The following is an 18,669-nucleotide window of genomic DNA, read 5'->3' as shown; positions in this document are numbered from 1 at the left end:
GTTTTGCTATTGATTTAAACCTTTTTAATCAATTCCGAATTACACTTAATCTTATAAATATAATCATATTTACTAAATTTTTAGTAAACCATGACGAATATCTTGTTACTCTTATGGTGGACTTTGACCAGCACACAACTTTGTGTACTCGATCTCCTAGTCCTTCACTTGACACTTTGTCAATGAATTAGTCTAATTTCCAAATATGAAATTTCTCATTCTTCGTGCAACCAAGTTGCATGATTCCAAATTTCTGTCCAATTGAAACTTGGGCGATGAGAAACTCTCGCTATTTGGTAAATTCTCGACTTTTCCATAAACACCATAAATAAGAATCATATCCATTTGTTGTAAAAATATGCAAACACTAATTTTCATAACGATTTCATTGCAAGGAAATAAACAAATAAATAAATAAGTCAAACGAAAATTTATTTTATTTATTAAAGCAGCGGAAAACATTTGTCCTTACAATGCAAAATCCATTGAAAACTATGTATTTCAAAAGGAAAATTTCTAACAAGTCTATCATAACTATCTAAGCTCAAAATCTAATCTTCAAGCCCATGCGATCAAGATCCATTCCTTGTGATTAGATTGATCTTGCTTTTTCACCAAGCTTCATTTCTTTTCACCGATCCTGCAAAACATTCAAATGCAATCTTATCACATCATGTATTAATAATCAATGAATAGGAACTTAACGGAGTTAGATAGTGGATTTTACCTGAAGCGCAGCCATACTCTTTGACTCTCCCATATTCTGGACTCTTCAGGCTCTTTGGGCAGACTTGTATCCAACGCCCTTTCTTTTGGCAGCAAACGCAGGTCGGTTCTCCTAGAATGTCCTCGGAAGCATGGTCGGTTGACTTTCCCAACAAATACGCTCCATTGCTTCGCCAAATCATTTATGATTCAGCAACAATGAGCATGTAAGTTAGGTCAATGAGGTTGTCGTCATGATCCATCATATAATACTTTCTTTTGAACTCGTTATATGATTCAGGAAGTGACTGCAAAACCCAATTCACAGCCAACTCATCCGGGAATGACACACCCAACATTATCAACCTATCAATGTGTGATTTCATTCCTAGAACATGGGCACACATGGGTTTACCATCTTCATGTTTCATTTCCAATAGGGCTTTAGTGATATTGAACCTTTCAATTCTTCGATCTTGTGGGTTAGGGAGAAGAATTGGAGGAGGTGGAGGAAGTGAAGCATGATTTCTTGTTCCTCGATCAAATCGTGGAATACCATCTTCACGTGGAATGCTTGTTCCACGGGATTTGGGAAGACCATAGTTGTCGAACTTAGACATCTACAAAACGGGAGAAACAAATTCAAGTTAGTTGATTGATTGAGTCCTTAGTTAATCACCCAAATGAGATACTAAGGCTAGGACCCAACACAATATTCTACAACTCGAGAGAGGGATGCCGTAACCCAAATTGCAGAACATTTGAAGGTAAGTGAATGACGATTCACTAATTTCCACCATGAAAAACGAAAAAGAAATTAAGTTTTGAATCTATGAAAACTCCTAGATCCTTTGAGATTCATTGAACATTTCAATGGCATGTTAATCTCGATATGACCCTCTTGTTTGTGACTGGGATGCCGAGGATCACAAAGCGGGTGTGAATAACTATGCAAACTTACATGGTGCCCTCACATGTTACAGTCACCTATTTGATGTGCCGGTAAACCACACACGCTCCACTAACGTCTTCGCAAAGGCACAAAGTGTAATTTCATGGAATTGCATCAATTCACTTTGCCTAAGTAACTAAGATTGGAAATTTGTAAAACATTTAGTTACTTTTGTATTTCATTATACTTATAATGGAAGGTTTCATCCTTTCCTACCCATTCGGCTAACAACCCTCCACTAGTCAAGAGTGCGGTGGGTAAGAGTGGATACCCATTCAATCGCCATTTTATAGGCAATTTCCTTAAACACCCCTTATAGACCGTCGCTAGTAGTAGATACCTTACCTTACATTCCTTGCTTGAAAGGAATCGTGTTCCTGTCTATGCCCGATGTGGCATTTTCTATGAAACTATCTTGTACTGTAAGTACTTTCGTTAGGTCTTTATGCTGTCAAGAACTATCTTCTCTGGATATGATGTAAGACCTTTTACAAGGTCATTTTCCCGAACCTGTGCGTCATGAATATCAAAGATATTGACAGTGGTCTAACTTCCGTGTCATTCTTTATTCAAATACTCTTATCATACTTTCACTAGAGTCTATTTGAAACATGCTCTAGTCAAGTCATTGGACTATAGCAATTTAACTCCAGAGACATCTCCGAGTCTCTTTTAATGGTTGGATCACGTTATTCGCTAACCAACGATACCTCAGCTAGAACGACAAACATCTTGAGACCACTGTATGAACTTACTTCCGATCTTTGCTAGGACTGCATCATAGGGATGTAGGTCGAACCTTAGAAAACATACTTCTATTCTTTTCATGAGCGATCAAACTACGTCTAGGTTCAACCATTTTCGCTCACAAGATTCATTTTCTTTCGGTGTAACAGAATCATGTCACCGAAGAAAAAGGATCAACCCAACAACCAAGCACCAACTCTTCAGATTGATGCAGCTACCTTTCATGCTGCATTCTCGGTTGCCATGTCAACTATTCTGACCCACCTGAACGCTAACAACGCAAGTGTTAGCGGGATCGTTATCAATCATTCTAATCCAAGTAACAATCCAGCACCGCAGCGAGCAACAAACTACCACGATACCCCGAGTGCTGAGGCCAAGAGTAACAAATGGAAGTTTTGGGCCATAAGGCAGAACAAGTCACTTTGAAGGGCGAACATGAAACAACCACCAGTAACAACCTTCATAGCTACGACATCTGCACCTCCTATGACCATTCCTTCTGGTGTCCCAATGATCCCCAACCCAACCAAACTTTATGCTGGAAGTCTCCCAAAATGCATTAAATGTAGTTTTCACCTCCATGGACCTTGTAGGGAGAGGCAGTGCTCACACTGCAACAGGAAGGGGCATACAGCTCGTGTCTGCAGGACGCCAACAGCTCAGGACGCTCAAGTGCCAAACACCAGTGGGAACCAGGTTTTCTACGGTTGTGGCAAAGTAGGTCACTACAAAAGGAACTGCCCAGGGGCAGCAATTGTTGGCATAGACGAAAGCCTACTACCAACCACTGCCGCAGGAGAGTCTACTCCGGACCCACGTTAATGTAATTTAGGCGTTTCGTTGTAACAGACTTATGAACCATCCCAACACTAGTGCAACCAGAGTCTTATCTTTTGCAGGATCCCGTCCGTTTAGGGATGCTCGTGCTGCGTATACATATCTTTTGTAGTATACCTTGCTCGCAGCAATAGTCTTGTAGTAAATACTAAGTACAGAAACTCTGTTAATGGTTGCTGTGTTGTGTTTTGTCTGTAACGCCTTATGTTCAAATCTAATGTCTTTAGTTTCCATATGTTTCTGACTTTATCATATGACTCGAGCAAATTCGATCCTCGCAATACCAGCTTCATAAGTACATCTCTTTCTCAGAAACCGTCTTTTAGCGAAGCCGTCATATTAGAACACCGAAGTACTCATACCAGGAGTACCTTATAGTTCTTTTCCTTTCCGAAGGAACCCCCACAGTATTGCTCGTGCAGTACGTCAAGTTCAATTCCAGGATTCATACGGTTGATCTATCACTGAAGAATGTATACATGAGAGTGATATATAATCAATGTTCTACAGGTTTAGAATTGATGATTCCACTTTAACATCTTTTCCCTCGATGGGATGTGAGGTTAAAGAAGAATCCGTTATTCGAATACCTTTTCATTCTTAATTATATACGACTCATATATACGAAATTGTGATCATTGAATCACGTATGAATTCTAATATGAACTTCAGGACGGAGACTGTCCAGGAGTACGAGTAATTGCATTGGCATAAATATGAACTTCAGGACGGAGACTGTCCAGGAGTACGAGTAATTGCATTGGCATAGGAACAAACTTAGAACCCAGTACGACTCTTATAACCAGATCGCCTTCAGTCTAAACACCTATGGAAGATACAAGAACAGTCCGGACAACACAACGAACTACTCAACAATAGAATTAGAAGACTAGGCTTCTCACCCTTGAGAACTCCGGTCTTATTCTTACCAGAAGTCAACAGAGTGCATCATATGTACCTCGACGACCGGAGACCTCATTTAGATTTCCTTTAGAAATCGTTATCTTTGCCTCGCTTAGAAGAGTTGATTGAGCAAACACAGGGAAAGAGTTACTTTCAGAAATGGACCTGAGATCTGACTATCACCAGTTCGAGTGATAGGGAAGGATGACCTGAAGACTATCCTCCGAACTCGAAGCGGACATTTCAAGTCCGTAGTGATACCCCTCGGATAGGACCAATACGCCCACAGTATTCAGGAGCTAGATGAGTGGAGTACGTCTTTCTTACTGGCATCAGTTCGTCATTTTTCCATGTAATGACTTATTTATCTACCCTCGTAGTGAGAAAGAACCCATAGAAACATTACCCTCAGAGATACTTTTCGCAAAGTTCTCAGAATAGGAGTTTTGGAATTTAGAGTCAAATTTCCTGAGACACACTTTTAGGGTTGTGGAAATTCTTGAGTACTCTGTGAAATTATCCAAAACTGTTGGGAATTTGTCGGCACTGTAGTCACCGAAGGAAAATTCGCCAAATTCTAGGTCTTACAGACCTACTATCATAGTCCATTCGGAACTCCCCGCAAACTTCATAAACCCTTTCGACTTTGACCCAGCAAGGGATGGACCTTGATTGGGAAGTAAGCGAGAGAAAGAACCTTTGGAATTCCAAGTGAGAGACCAAATTCGTTAGGAAACCTCACTCTGGGAACGGCTTAATACGCTTCGTAAAGCGTGGAAAGCTAAATCCAATGTATTTGGGACCTCCGAGATTCTTACCAGAATCGGTCCTGCATCTCACAAACTAGACCTACTCCGTGAATTCAGTAACGTACATTTTCCCCTTCGCGTCTCGAACCTGAAACAGTATCTTTCCATAAGGACTTTCGTAAGCCCTCTCGACAAGATCGAGATTTACGAAATCCTTGCCTTCGTATTAGAACCGTAGTGACCTTGACCGAGTGGTCAAGCAGACGAAGCAACGCCGTTGCCCATTAGTGAAGGCTCGTTGGGATACCAACTGAGAACCTTATTTCACTTGGGAGCGCAAGAACAAATCGGTTAGGAAGTCTTCACCTAACGACTTGATCACTTTTACCAACTTCCTTGCCTAAATTCTAATTTCGGGACGAAATTCCTTCTAACGGGGGGATGATGTGACAACCCGAAATTTCCATTCTGTACAAACTATATCGCTTCAATAGAAGTTATAGCAAGCACAGTTAATTTTTAGACTCTTTCGTGTAAGTTTGAGTAATTCAGGGTTTACACTTCAGGAAATATCAGGAGAGTGGATGCACTAGGGTTTAGTGCAACTCTATTATTCCATCACTCTATTATATTAGAGATCATTTCGGGAATAGAAATATTTTCTGCCAAAAATATCTCAGGACTATATATAGAATGCTGAACCAAATTCATTCATTATTCATATTTCCAACTAGAGAAAAGCCATTTTCTCTCTCACGGATCTTCGGGTTATTATCCAAAAACATGAGTACCTCTTGCTAGTAGTTTTAGATAGCTCGATATGTGTTTATAACATGATTTAGATGGCTAAATCACTAGATTTAGGAGTTTACTTCCCAAGGTGTTCTTGGGCTGTAAAATCCCGAAACAAAGCCTAGACTTTCCCTTGTGTTAAGCTGCTACCTTGGGCTCATATACATGTGTATTACGGATAAGAAAACAACCAAGAAACACAAACACATGGGTGTTCACGGCCCAAGATGATCTTGGACCGTGAACTCCAAAATCATGGACAATGGGTGCTTTTAAGGCACCTAAAGCATTAGACAATTACTAGGAATTGTTTCCACTTAAATCAAGGACCCAAAACACATCCAAACACCCCTCAAAGTGAGTTCACGCCCCTAATAAGGTTCTTGGGCCGTGAACATCAAACAAAAGGCACCAAAGTGTGCCTAAGGCCTTCATATGCTTGGAATAAAAGTCTAGAACCTATACCACTTGTGCAAGAGACTTGAAAGCATCAAAAACACCCATCCTTAAGAGTTTATGGCCGCAAACTCTAAGGGAAATGGCCTTAGGGCCATAAAATCCTCAAAGGGGTGTTTCTATGCCTTAAACCCTTCCAAGAATTTAACCACCAAGTTGGAATAATTTTAGGGATCATTTGGGACTTCAAAACACAAAATACCACCATGTTTGGAAGTTTACGGCCGTAAACTCAAGAGTTTACAACCATAAACTCCATGTGTGAGGATATATGGAGAGTAAACTCATATATGGGGTCTTTTGGAACCCTAAACACAAGTGCCTTGTCCCGCAATAGCTTAAATGCAATCCTTAGGGCTTAAAACACTTATATAAAGTGTTTATTATGTTCTAGGATGTCTTATCATTATCAATTAGTAATTTAAGTCTAATTGAGTGCACATATGTGTGATTATATGTTCATTAGGATCGTAGTGTGTGTACAAGTCCTCACTTGACACCAAACAATCCTACACCGTCCAGTTCATCCAAATCACCATCTACAGGTGAGTTCATACCCCTAATCAATGTTTTAAATGATTTTAAATGCTTTAATGGGGGGGGGGGGAGTACAAGTAGAAAACAACATGTTATTAAATCATCTATATGTATTTTATAACTGTGTTTTCATTCAACAGATTTCACATGCTACAAAATGTGATGCACGAAATGGTTTTCTATCTTTAAAATACTTTGTTGTCAAATGTATTACTTTTGAAATGGTTATCAAAATGACATCAAGTCACTCTTTATTATTGTTCAAAACTCTTAGATATCTTGCAAAACCATTACCTTTACCTTCTTGAATAACTAATTACCTTTTAGTTAATTATCATAGGGATAGTTAGAAGAATTAAATTATTATTCCTATTACAAGGAATCACACAAGAGTCAGTTCATTCATGAGTCTATACCAGTACATTACCTGATACATGAGTACATTTACATATGATTACATGATACATGAGTATGTTTACATATGCTTACATGATACATGAATACGCTTACATGAACACATTACATGAGTACTGTTACTTAGATACTTTATCCTGTATTCACTTACTTGGATACGTGTACCTAAAGTTATTAGGAAGATTTATTCGTACCTTCTGTGTAAATTTTCCTGCCTATCCCTAGTACCTCGGGATATCTAGACGGGACCCTATCCCTAGTACCTCGGGATATATGGACGGGACTAACCATTCCGGAACTCAGCTGTTAGCACCAGTGGGTGATGAACATCTACGGATGCCTAAGGTTATTACTTATATTAGGAGTCAGTTACGGGACTAACCCTTCCTCCGCCCTGCTGCTGCTACAGAGGACAATTGGACAATCTTCGGATGTTCATTAGGTTATATATGTCGTATTAGCCCTAGTACCTCAGGATAACATTTACATATGTCGTGTTAGCCCATAGTACCTCAGGATAACACTTACTTTAGTACATTTTCCTATTTACTTTATTTTGTGATAGGATATACGTTTCGCTTTACGCGATGTCGTGTTAGCCCTAGTACCCCGGGATGACACTTACATTAGTACTTTTTCCTATTTACTTTATTTTGTGATATATTCACATAAATGACGGGTTAGACTAAGTACTTTTAGTACTAGTCATTAGAAAGGAAAAACTATCATTTTACTTACAAAACATTCGGGTCTTGGTAGAAGACTACATAGTCATAACAAAACATTCGGGTCTTGGTAGAAGACTACATCTCACACTGATAGAAAATAAGGGATTTTCTAAGGCTTTTCATACTTACATCAACATTTTCATTTAAAGGTCTTCATGACTTTTAAAACAGCTTTTAGTAAGCAAGACAATGACACTTAAATACTTTTGAATTCACCAGCTTTAAAGCTGATACTCTCTTTCAAAATAACTTGTATTCTCAGGTCACCAGTTAGACAGGTACGATGTCCAGACCTTGAGAAGACGGAGCATAGTCAAGACTCGTCATATTTTGATTATTCATTTTATTGTTCTACATTATGAAAAAACACACATGTATTAAAAATTTACTTTTAATGCAATGGATGATGTTGTTGCTTGTTTACTACTTTACACTATTATGATACTTCACATGACGTCCTCCACTCCGGAACGTTTCTGCCGTTCTTGGTTTTGGGGTGTGACAGCGCATAACCTACCACTTGCCCTCTCCGCATGAGGACCACCCCCAAACCTGTGATGGATGCATCACAGAACACTACAAAATCCTCAACTCCCTCCGGGTGCGTCAAGACTGGGGACTCGCACAATCGCAGCCTGAGGGTCTCGAATGCCCTATGCTGCTCAGGGCCCCACCGAAAATCCACCCCCTTCCTCGTCAGACGAGTGAGGGGTACCGTAATCTTGGAGAAATCCTGAATAAATCTCCGGTAGTACCCTTCCAATCCTAAAAAGCTCCTAATGTATGAGGGAGATTTCGGAACCTCCTACTGCAAGACTGCCTCGATTTTGGCCGGGTCGACCAAAACCCCATCCTCGTTAACGAGGTGTCCTAGGAACTGGACCTCTCATAACCAAAACTCGCATTTCGAGAACTTGGCATAAAGCTGTGCAAGCCTCAAAACTCCCAATAACTCCCGCAAATGCTCCTCATGCTGCTCTCGAGTCTTGGAATACACCAAGATATCATCTATGAACACGATGACCGAGCGATCCAACATCGGTCTGCAGACCTGATTCATCAGGTCCATGAATACTGTTGGTGCATTGGTGAGCCCAAACGGCATTACCACGAACATGTAATGACCATAACGAATCCGAAACACGGTCTTTTCCATGTCCTCCTCTCTGACCCTGACCCCATGATATCCAAACCTCAAGTCTATCTTGGAAAACCATGACGCACCCTGTAATTGATCGAAAAGATCATCTATCCTCCGGAGTGGATAACTATTCTTCAGCATTTACTTGTTCAATTCCTGATAATCAATGCACATCCTGTGCGAACCGTCCTTCTTCCTGATGAAGAGTATCGGCGCTCCCCATGGAGAAATGCTTAGACAAACGAACTGGTTTCCTAGCAGCTCCTGCAGTTGTGATGACAACTACTGCATCTCTGGTGGTGCCAATCGGTACGGCGCCTTGGCGATAGGAGCTGCACTTGGCACTAAGTCGATCCTGAACTCGACCTGCCTCTCCAGAGGCACTCTGGGTAACTCCTCTGGGAACACATCGGCAAACTCCCTGACCACCAGAACCTCTGAAATGGAGTCTAATCTCTGACCCGCGTATCCACCACATACGCTAAATATCACGCACACCCGTGCTAAATGTACTACCGAGCCCTGGCAGCTGAACAAAACCCTGATCCCACTCTGGTGCCCTCGCCATAAACAATTAGTTCTCCCCCACTTGGGGTTCGAACTATAACTCGTTAACCCTCATAATCTATCATGGCACTAAAATGGCTAAGCCAATCCAACCCTACGATTACAACAATTCCCCCATGGGAATCAATATCAACTCAATCGGAAAGGTCACTCCAAAGATCTCTAACTCGCACCCTCGATATATCGAAGAAGCAGAAACTCCATGTTCGTTGGCGATAGAGACTCGCAACGGACACTCTAGCTCGCCGACTGGCACACCAAACTCCTTACTGAAAGTATGAGATACAAAAGACCGACTCGCCCCCGAGTCCAATAAAACCAAAGAAGGCAGGGAATTCACTAAGAACGTAACCGCAACCACATCTGGTGCTGCTCTAGCCTCCTCTGCGGTAAGCTGGAAGGCACGCCCCTGAGCCTTTGGAGGCTCTTCCCTAACTGGCCTCCCATTGCTAATCCTCAATGTAGCTGGCGTTGGAGCCTGCGTTGGCCTGGCTGCGAGTTGCGGACAGTTGGTCTTCACATGACCAACTTGATGACAACGGTAGCAGATCCTCATATCCTGAACTAGGGCCGCCTAACGACAATCCCTCGCAAAATGCCCCTCCTGGCTGCATTTGCGGAATCCGCTACCCGACCTACAAGCACCTGAATACCCCTTTCCGCACTTGCCACAAGTGCGGCCCTGCTGCCCCCCTAACCTGGAATCAACGGTCTTAGACCGCTTTGGCACCGACTGCGACTGTGCCGGGGCCCGACCCTGCTCTCTCAGTTGTAACTCAATCTCAAGCTCCCGCCGGTTGGCGGCCTCCTGTAGCTCCAGAAGTGTATCACAATGCTGGGTCGCCACAAACTAATGAATATCCGTTTTGAGTATGCTCAGATAACAGGTCATCTGAGCCTGCTCAGAAGCAAACTCCAGGCAGAACATCGCCCTACGAGTGATCTCTGTCACCATCTCCCGATCCTGCTTCAGCTCCAAGAAATCTTGAGCTAACAGTTCCAGCTCGACTCGAGGAATGTAATGAGCGCGAAACATATCCCGAAACTGCTCCCATGACACAACAACCCTCTGCTCGTCTGAATACGACCCAATCACCAACCTCCACCAGTCCTTTGCCCCAGACCTTAGCAAGTTCAGGGCACATCTAACCCTCTGGTCAGCAGGACATACACATGTGAAGAAACACCCCTCCACGTCAGACAGCCACCTTATGGATTTGATGGGGTCCTAAGCCCCATCGAAAGTAGGAGGCTTCATGTTGTAAAAGTCCCGATACTGAAAAGCACGACCAGTTCCCAACCCTACCGCGGATACAGCTTCTGTGGTAGCCGCCTCAGTGAGGGCTGCGTAACGATCATCGAAATACTCCACCATAGCGGTCTTAATAGACCCGAAAATTTTCAGCAATTATCGGAACAACACAACAACCTCATCGTGCAGGATCTCTTGGATCCTATCATCCATCTCATCTGGCCTCATTTAGCTGATAGTCTCAGGCGCTGTCGACGCCCCTGTCCGCCCTCTTCTTATCCTGATCCTGATCCCAAACTGGATCCAGTCACAAAGCGCCTGGTCATCAGCGTTCTGAAACATAACACAGGGTATCATATAATTCATACAAATAACTAGGAACCAACTCCCGACAAAACCCTAGGGGTTGTGGCTTCCTTGCTACGCGTATGGGTCCTGTGCTTTTGGTAGTACGGGCCCATACTACCTTCCACACCTACCCATATTTGTCCCAAGTATCGTCACAACGCCCTATCAATACACATAATCATAGCGAGCACTTAAGCCTCACTCCCAAAGGAAGGCTAAATGCCTCGAAGTCGGTGGACTCATCCCAAACAACCTATCCACCCATGAAACTTTCACCAACCCTGCAGCATTAGCGTGTACTAGCAATACATAATGCTGGACCAAATAGACTTCCGAATATCCAATCATACCCTAACCTCCCAATCAGACAAGAACAGAACATAAGGCCAAATCAAACATTCTCAGGCTATAAGTTCTTAATTACGTATGACCGTCATACACATACAAGTAACTATAGTAATGATATCAATTTCATGTAAGGAAAACCCTAGGCTAGCAGGCTTCATGAAGTTAGGCAATTTTATCATGAAATTCTTGAAGATCTCTCGCCTAGTACTTGCATGTTGTTCTAACATATCACATAATCAAATACTGGATGGTATTTTGGGGTCTATCCGCGAGCTCCGACTGATCGTATACCATGCGTCCTCCATTACTTATTTTGAAAACAATTTTAGAAATCATTTTGAAAACCTTTCCTTGATTTGAGACTGGATTCACACGAATGTTCCTCCAATTCACTCAAACCAAGGCTCTGATACCAACTTGTAACATTCCAAAAGTTCAAACCAAATTAAAATTTTTAAAACATTTCAAACCATTAAAAATCATTACAACTTTGTTCTCAAAATGTATAATATCAGAGTTTTCCTAGAGACATAAGTAAAGCATGATGAGCTGTACGATCACGCCTTTGCCTTCCCATGGTCGTCAGAAGTACCTGAAACAAAATCAACAACGGTAAGCCAGAGGCTTAGTGAGTTTCCCCAAAATACCAACACCATATAGATATAACCATATCGTATAAACATATAAGAAAGCAACAAACAACATGCATAATGAGCCATCAGTCTGATTGGGTCGACTCCCGGTCCTTAGCCTATCTGGACCACTCTCCGAGCCATCGACACGACTGGACCCCCCCTCGGGGCCTTCATCCTATCCGGACCGCTCGCTGGGCCTTCGGCCTGACTAGATTTGCCCGGCCCGAGCCTGCAGTCTACCCGGTTCACCCGGGGTGTCTTGGCACTGCAGCACACAGCATGACCTGCCTCAAGCCTTCCCCATACCAATAAACATGTGCACATAATTATCTTATGCTAACATGAAATAACAAAGAGTCATGCAGATCTAACCGATCTATAGCATAGACACCTTCCTACAACCAGGATATCAATCAAACAAATAACTAGCATAGCAACCATCCTAAACCAGGATGTAATCTAACATAGCAACCATCCTAAACCAGGATGTAAATCATAAAGGGCCAGCCTTGGTGTCGTAGACCCTGTTGATATAATGAGGAGAACTCACCTCGCAACTGACGTCAGAAACTAGAAAGATTCAACTCCCGGATCACCAACACGACCTTCATTACCTATAAATACCATAAAACCCTTTTTCATAAGTCTCCAAATTACCAGAATACCCTCAGAAGTCAAATGGTCAACTCTTGGTCAAAGTAACAGTCCATGTTGAGTCAACTCGTCGAGTACAGTTCGCCGAGTCATCGAGTTCTTCCTGAACTCAAGAAGTCATCAAATCCTTGATTGGCTCGTCGAGTTCTCCTTTAACTCGCCGAGCTCATACGCGCCCAAGAATCGGGAGAACCCTAATCGACTTGCCGACTTCAAGGCAAACTTCAACGGACTCGCCAAGTTGTTCATCTAACTCGTCGAGTTCATGGCCATCTTCATCGGGCTCGCTGAGTTGTTCATTCAACTCGCCGAGTCCTTACAGACCTTCATCCATGCAAACGATTTTTAAGCCATGGCAGGGCTCCACATTACAGATCCAAGCTTCTAAGGCATGTCTATGACGTAAAGTTTCAAACAATACGCATATACAAGGTTCTAAAGGCCCTAAATGACCAATCTATGCATCAAATGGAGCTTTACACCTTGGGAGAGTCTCATTCTTGCACAAGCTGGAAACTTTATGTACTAAGAACCCCAAAGGAGCTCAGTTCTGAAGTTACAACTTCAGATCTGAGATTGCAAAGAAGAATGGCTTCCGATCGAAAACCCTAGAATTTGACCAAAGAGGGGATCTAGAATGAATGAGGTTAGGGTAACGATTTATACCTTCCAGAAGATGCTAAATACAATAGATTTCAGGTCCTTCAAGCTCCTTGATTCTGAATGCTTGATCTCCAAGCTCTTTTCTCCAAGAAAATCCTCCTCCAAGCTTAAGAATGCACAAAATGAGCACACACACACGATTAGGGCTTTAGAGGGACAAGGAGTAGTGAAGGGGAGGCTGGGGAAGGCCAATGATCCTTTAAATAGGGTGAAATACCCCGAAATTTAGGGTTTCATTTGCCAGCTCCTACTCGTTGAGTCCCTTTATAGACTCGGCGAGTAGACCACTAAATGCGCGATCCTACCTCGATGCTACTCGACGAGTAGGGCAACAAACTCGTCGAGTAGATCTTTCAACCAAATAAGATTTCATTTAATTCCATAGTTGAGAATCGGGGCGTTACACCATGGGTCTTGTTAGGAATACGTGTGGTCCACTGGAGTTAGTTTCTCAATGGTAGTGGGTGGCTCAAACTTACTTTCGTTAAACCCCAACATTTCCTCTATAGTTTCATTGACATCTTTCTCAATTTCTTCTTCCTCCTTGACAACCTCTTCCATTTCTAATCCTCATCCTTATTCTTTTTCTCCATATAACACTCTTGGGCCATCAAAAAAATTCTCATCTTTCAAAGGAATGGCACATGAGCTATGCCATGGGCTCTCTTCAGATGGTAGTTTTTCTTGAGCTTCCATTATACTTATTGTTTGAGCAAGTTGTGTTAGTTGTTGCTCTAAGATTTTAAGGGTAGCTTGCGTTGTTTCATGGAAATTTTGGGTAGATGTGGCAATGCTCTTCACAATATCCTCTAAGGACATGCTCGGCATTTCAGGTTGTTGAGGAGGTGGAAGATATGGATGTTGGAACTGTGGAGGTTGTTGGTATTGATCACTTATCCAAGCTTGGTAAGAGCTTTGGTATTGGTTGTATCCCTAAGCTTGGTTGTTGTCCCACCATTGATCATGTTGAGGTTGATCATAACTCCATTTGTTCGACCAGTAGTAGCTTCCCTTCACTTTCACTTCTTCCCATTCTCCTTGTAAATATGGACACATGTCCGAATGATGTCCGTTATGGGCACAAAAATTGCAAAGAATAGGCGTGGGTTGCACACTTTGGTGACTTTCAATCATCATAATTAACAGAGCTAGCTCAGAAAGTTTATCTTCAATGCAAGGAGTGTTCATTTTCGAAGCATAATGTTTTCAATTTTTGAGTTTTAAACTAGACTACCTGCATAATGAGATCTAGGCATAGAGAAACAAACTGATTAAATATAAACCAATCCCCAGAAATGGCGCCAAAAATTTGGTGGTTGTCGAGGCCAACAAAATTAATACCCTAATTCTTTTACACTTAAATAGTGTATAGTGGTAAAGGGGTCGAATCCACGGAGATTGGTTCAATTAGTTACTCAATGAAAATCTCTTTGCAAAAATACTTGTTAAATAGCAATAAAAATAAAAATGGGGGTTTTGGTCTTTTGAAATACTTGAAATAAACTAAAACTAAACTAAGATTTAAATAGACAATTTAACAAAAACAATATTTTGATGTAAAATCAATAAGGGAAAGATGGTTTCTTCACTTTGACTTTTTGATGAACATATCATTAGAATCCAATGGTGCAATACTTGTTTTAAATCCTTAATTTGGCTATAGTAATCCAAGAAGTTTGAGATTACCTAGACTTTTCTTAGTTGTTAAAATGGTTAGAGAAGCTCATAACAATTTTCTTACTCAAAGTCACAATTTCCATTAAGCATGTAATTAGTGAAAGTCAACTAGCATTAAGAATTAAGAAGTCACCAAATCGAAGAGGAGTCAAAAAAATTCCACTACCATATTGGAGAAAATGTTTTTATGATTATGTGAAGTAAAACTAACACAAAAATCACTTGTTGTTTGCTAATTTAAAGATCATTTACTTAATCAAGAAATTAGCCAACTAGTCACCACAAACACATTTAAACTCATGAATAAAAACATACAAGTAGTGATAAGATGTTAAAACACAAAAAATTTTCTTTAAAATTCAAACACAAGTTCATGGAACCTTCAACATTCTACAATTAGTCAAAGAATTCCACCAAAGTCAACCACAATTAGTTTAGCCAAGCATGGCTAAACTTAAGAAAACAAAGTTAGTGAAGCTTATACCAAACATTTAGCAAGAATTAAGGTTTGAAATGATGAAGTTATTGAGGGTTCTTGGCCTTCAAAATGCTCCAAAACTCCAGAGAGAATGCCTCCAAATCGGATGTCAAAGATAAGGCTGAAGAGGCACACCAACCTTCCCAACATAGGGCTCCAAATGAAATCTTGAAATTACCCCTGCAGGAACCCATGCGGGCCGCATGGATTCTTACGTGGGCTGCGTGGCTATAACGGAGTTTTTGGGCTTTTTCAAGTTTTGGGCCCCCTACAGCTATTCCATTGGCCCAATTCGAGTGTAATCAACTTCTAGCCCATTTTTCTTCAATATTTCATCAATTTGAGCCCAAATTGCATCTCCAAATAACTTAAAGCTTCCGTAAACTCCCAAACATCGATCTTTGCACACCTGAAAATTCTCTCATGCCTTGCAAATTTAGAGTTTAAATCTTCCAAGCCTTCAAGCAATTAACAAGCCCACTTCATGAATTACCTCCATAGACATCAAGCACGAAATCCCCATTGCCCTTCTAGTCCAATCGCCTCCCAAAAATCCCGCCTGTTAGTCTCCAAAAAAAATCTACAATAATGCTCAAGAAACTAGAAAGTACCCGAAATGGTCATAAAATAACAAAAAGGAGAATATGCATGGAAATTAACTTAAATGTGAATGGAATGTGCTAAAATAAACTATAAAAAAGAGTAAATAAAATGAAGCTATCAACCGCCCATAGATCTTGCCCTTGTAATTAGGACTTCATACATGTTTCCCATGTTTTATAGTTGTTGTTGTTGTTGATTTTCTTGATTCCTCCGACAACTTGGAGATCACCCATCGTGTTGGCAGTACCTCGGTAATACCAAACAAGCTAGTTTCAGCACCAAACATGTAGAGTCACAGACTGCTCACGATACAAAGAGAATCACTCGTTCTCACTATCAAGAAACCTCGCTCTAATACCAAATTGTTGAACACAACTCTTTATATGGGAAACAACAATACTTTTATTAAGACACTTAAGAAGAACTTTACACTTTGAGAGACTACTACACATTTTGCTTTCTTTGAAGCTTTTCTTGGATGATTTGGAGCAAATGAGCTCCATACATATTTATAGGCCTCTTAAGAAGGTTCTAGATACTAGTATACACTTACTATTTACTAGATTACTCTAGAACTATCTAACATACTCTATAAGCTTCCATATGTTTCTAGAATGTTCTACCATGTTCTGGAGAGGTCTAGGTTGCTCCGACGACTTCTAGAATGATTCATAACCTTCTAGGGTCTTCCATGTTGTTCTAGAGTATTCTCGACTCTTCCGGTATATTCCGGAGTCTTCCATAGTCTTCCATAATCTTCTAGAATCTTCTAGAGAATTCTAGAACAAGCTAAATTCTTCTAGATAATAATATTTGTTCTATTAGGCTAGTGATGGTCTTTAACAGCATTGCCATTAGTAGTAGTTGCCATTTGATGAAGCTATTGAAGTAGAGTGCGTATCATATAGGTTTCAAGTATAACAGTTACAACACTATGATACCCTGCGTATGCATTAGAGATGGTCCTTGGCATTTTAAGGGCCAAAAGAGAATGTTTTAGCAGAGAAAGACACAATGACATGAAGTAGATTGTCGGATATTTCAGAAGCTTGTTCGGTCAACAACATCTACAACATCTGAGGACCACATGTTATGGATGCATACAAACGGATACCATAGTCTATCGTATTATGTATATATTTAAGTATACACTTAAGAGACATAAAGTGTGGATCTTGTGGATCATGCATGAAAACAAAATTTGTTGAATCACATATGTGATGTTCAACAAAATAAAATGAGGTGTTGGAGTACTCTTGTAAAACTCCTATACAGAAAGTTTAATCGAAGATAAGAAAAATGGACACATCTAGATTTGCGGATGTGTTGGTCAGGGTGGCAGTTGCATTGAAGTTTAACATAACAACACTAGAAAGGTTGTATTTTTCTTGTTGATAGAAACAAGCCCTTCTAGTCTCTAAAAACAAAAATGCTCAAAAACTACTAAATAGTTAAAATCTCCTATGTTAGACGTGGAAAATTTGTTCCCATGTGTGGTCATGATATGCTAAAAAAATCATTTGAAGATGTTTAACACATTAATGTCATCAACATACAAAAGAATATAAGTTGTATGCGGGCCACGCCGGTATACAAAAAGAGAGGGATCGCAACCGCAAGTGTTGTTAGCAAACCTAAGGTCGTATGTAAATTGAGAAAATTGATGGTATCCTATGTATATTCAGAAATTAATGGTATTATGCTCGAGGGCTTGGGGCTTGTTTGAGTCCATGAAAAGAACGTTGTGGTAGGCATATACATAGTCTGGCACAACTTTGTTTCTAAATCCATGGGTTGTGATCGTCCATTTTTAACTCTATAAAAAATAAATCAATAAAAGATTAGGAGGGTAAATTGGGTCAAATCCATTGGGACTTCATGGTTAGATTATGATTATATTATCAAACTAAAGATGCACATAATAGTTTTGTTTTGTTTTACTGTAGGTATGGTCTAGGGTTTGACTAAAAAAAGCTTAGCTTCTAGACTAAGGTGAGTTTATCAAGGTATGCGTTATGTCAATGGTCCATTTTAAGGCAACTCAAGTATACCAAATAAATCAATTATTAATTATGATTTAACATGTTGATAATAAAATAAAGAACAACTTGTTAATCGGTCGGCTAGTCCCTTTCGATTTAACCTTCTGGAAAATCCAATAGCCCTGCGAACATTACTATTCTAGAAAATGTCTTCTTAAATACAATTACTAGTATTACAATCAAAACTAATAATTAGTTTATTTAATACAAATAAAAAATAACGTGAAGTCTATATATATATATATATATATATATATATATATATATATATATATATATATATATATATATATATATATATATATATATATATATATTTGAACTATGCATTCATAGAGTAATTAAAAATAATTGTCTCGTTACACAAAGAAATAATAAATAACAAAAAGTTTTTATCCTAAAAACATAATTACCGGGGGATGATCACAGATGCAAAAT

The sequence above is a fragment of the Lactuca sativa genome, chromosome 9 (assembly GCF_002870075.4).
Source record: "Lactuca sativa cultivar Salinas chromosome 9, Lsat_Salinas_v11, whole genome shotgun sequence".
Lineage (NCBI taxonomy): Eukaryota > Viridiplantae > Streptophyta > Magnoliopsida > Asterales > Asteraceae > Lactuca > Lactuca sativa.
Note: the sequence above shows the minus strand (reverse complement) of the source record.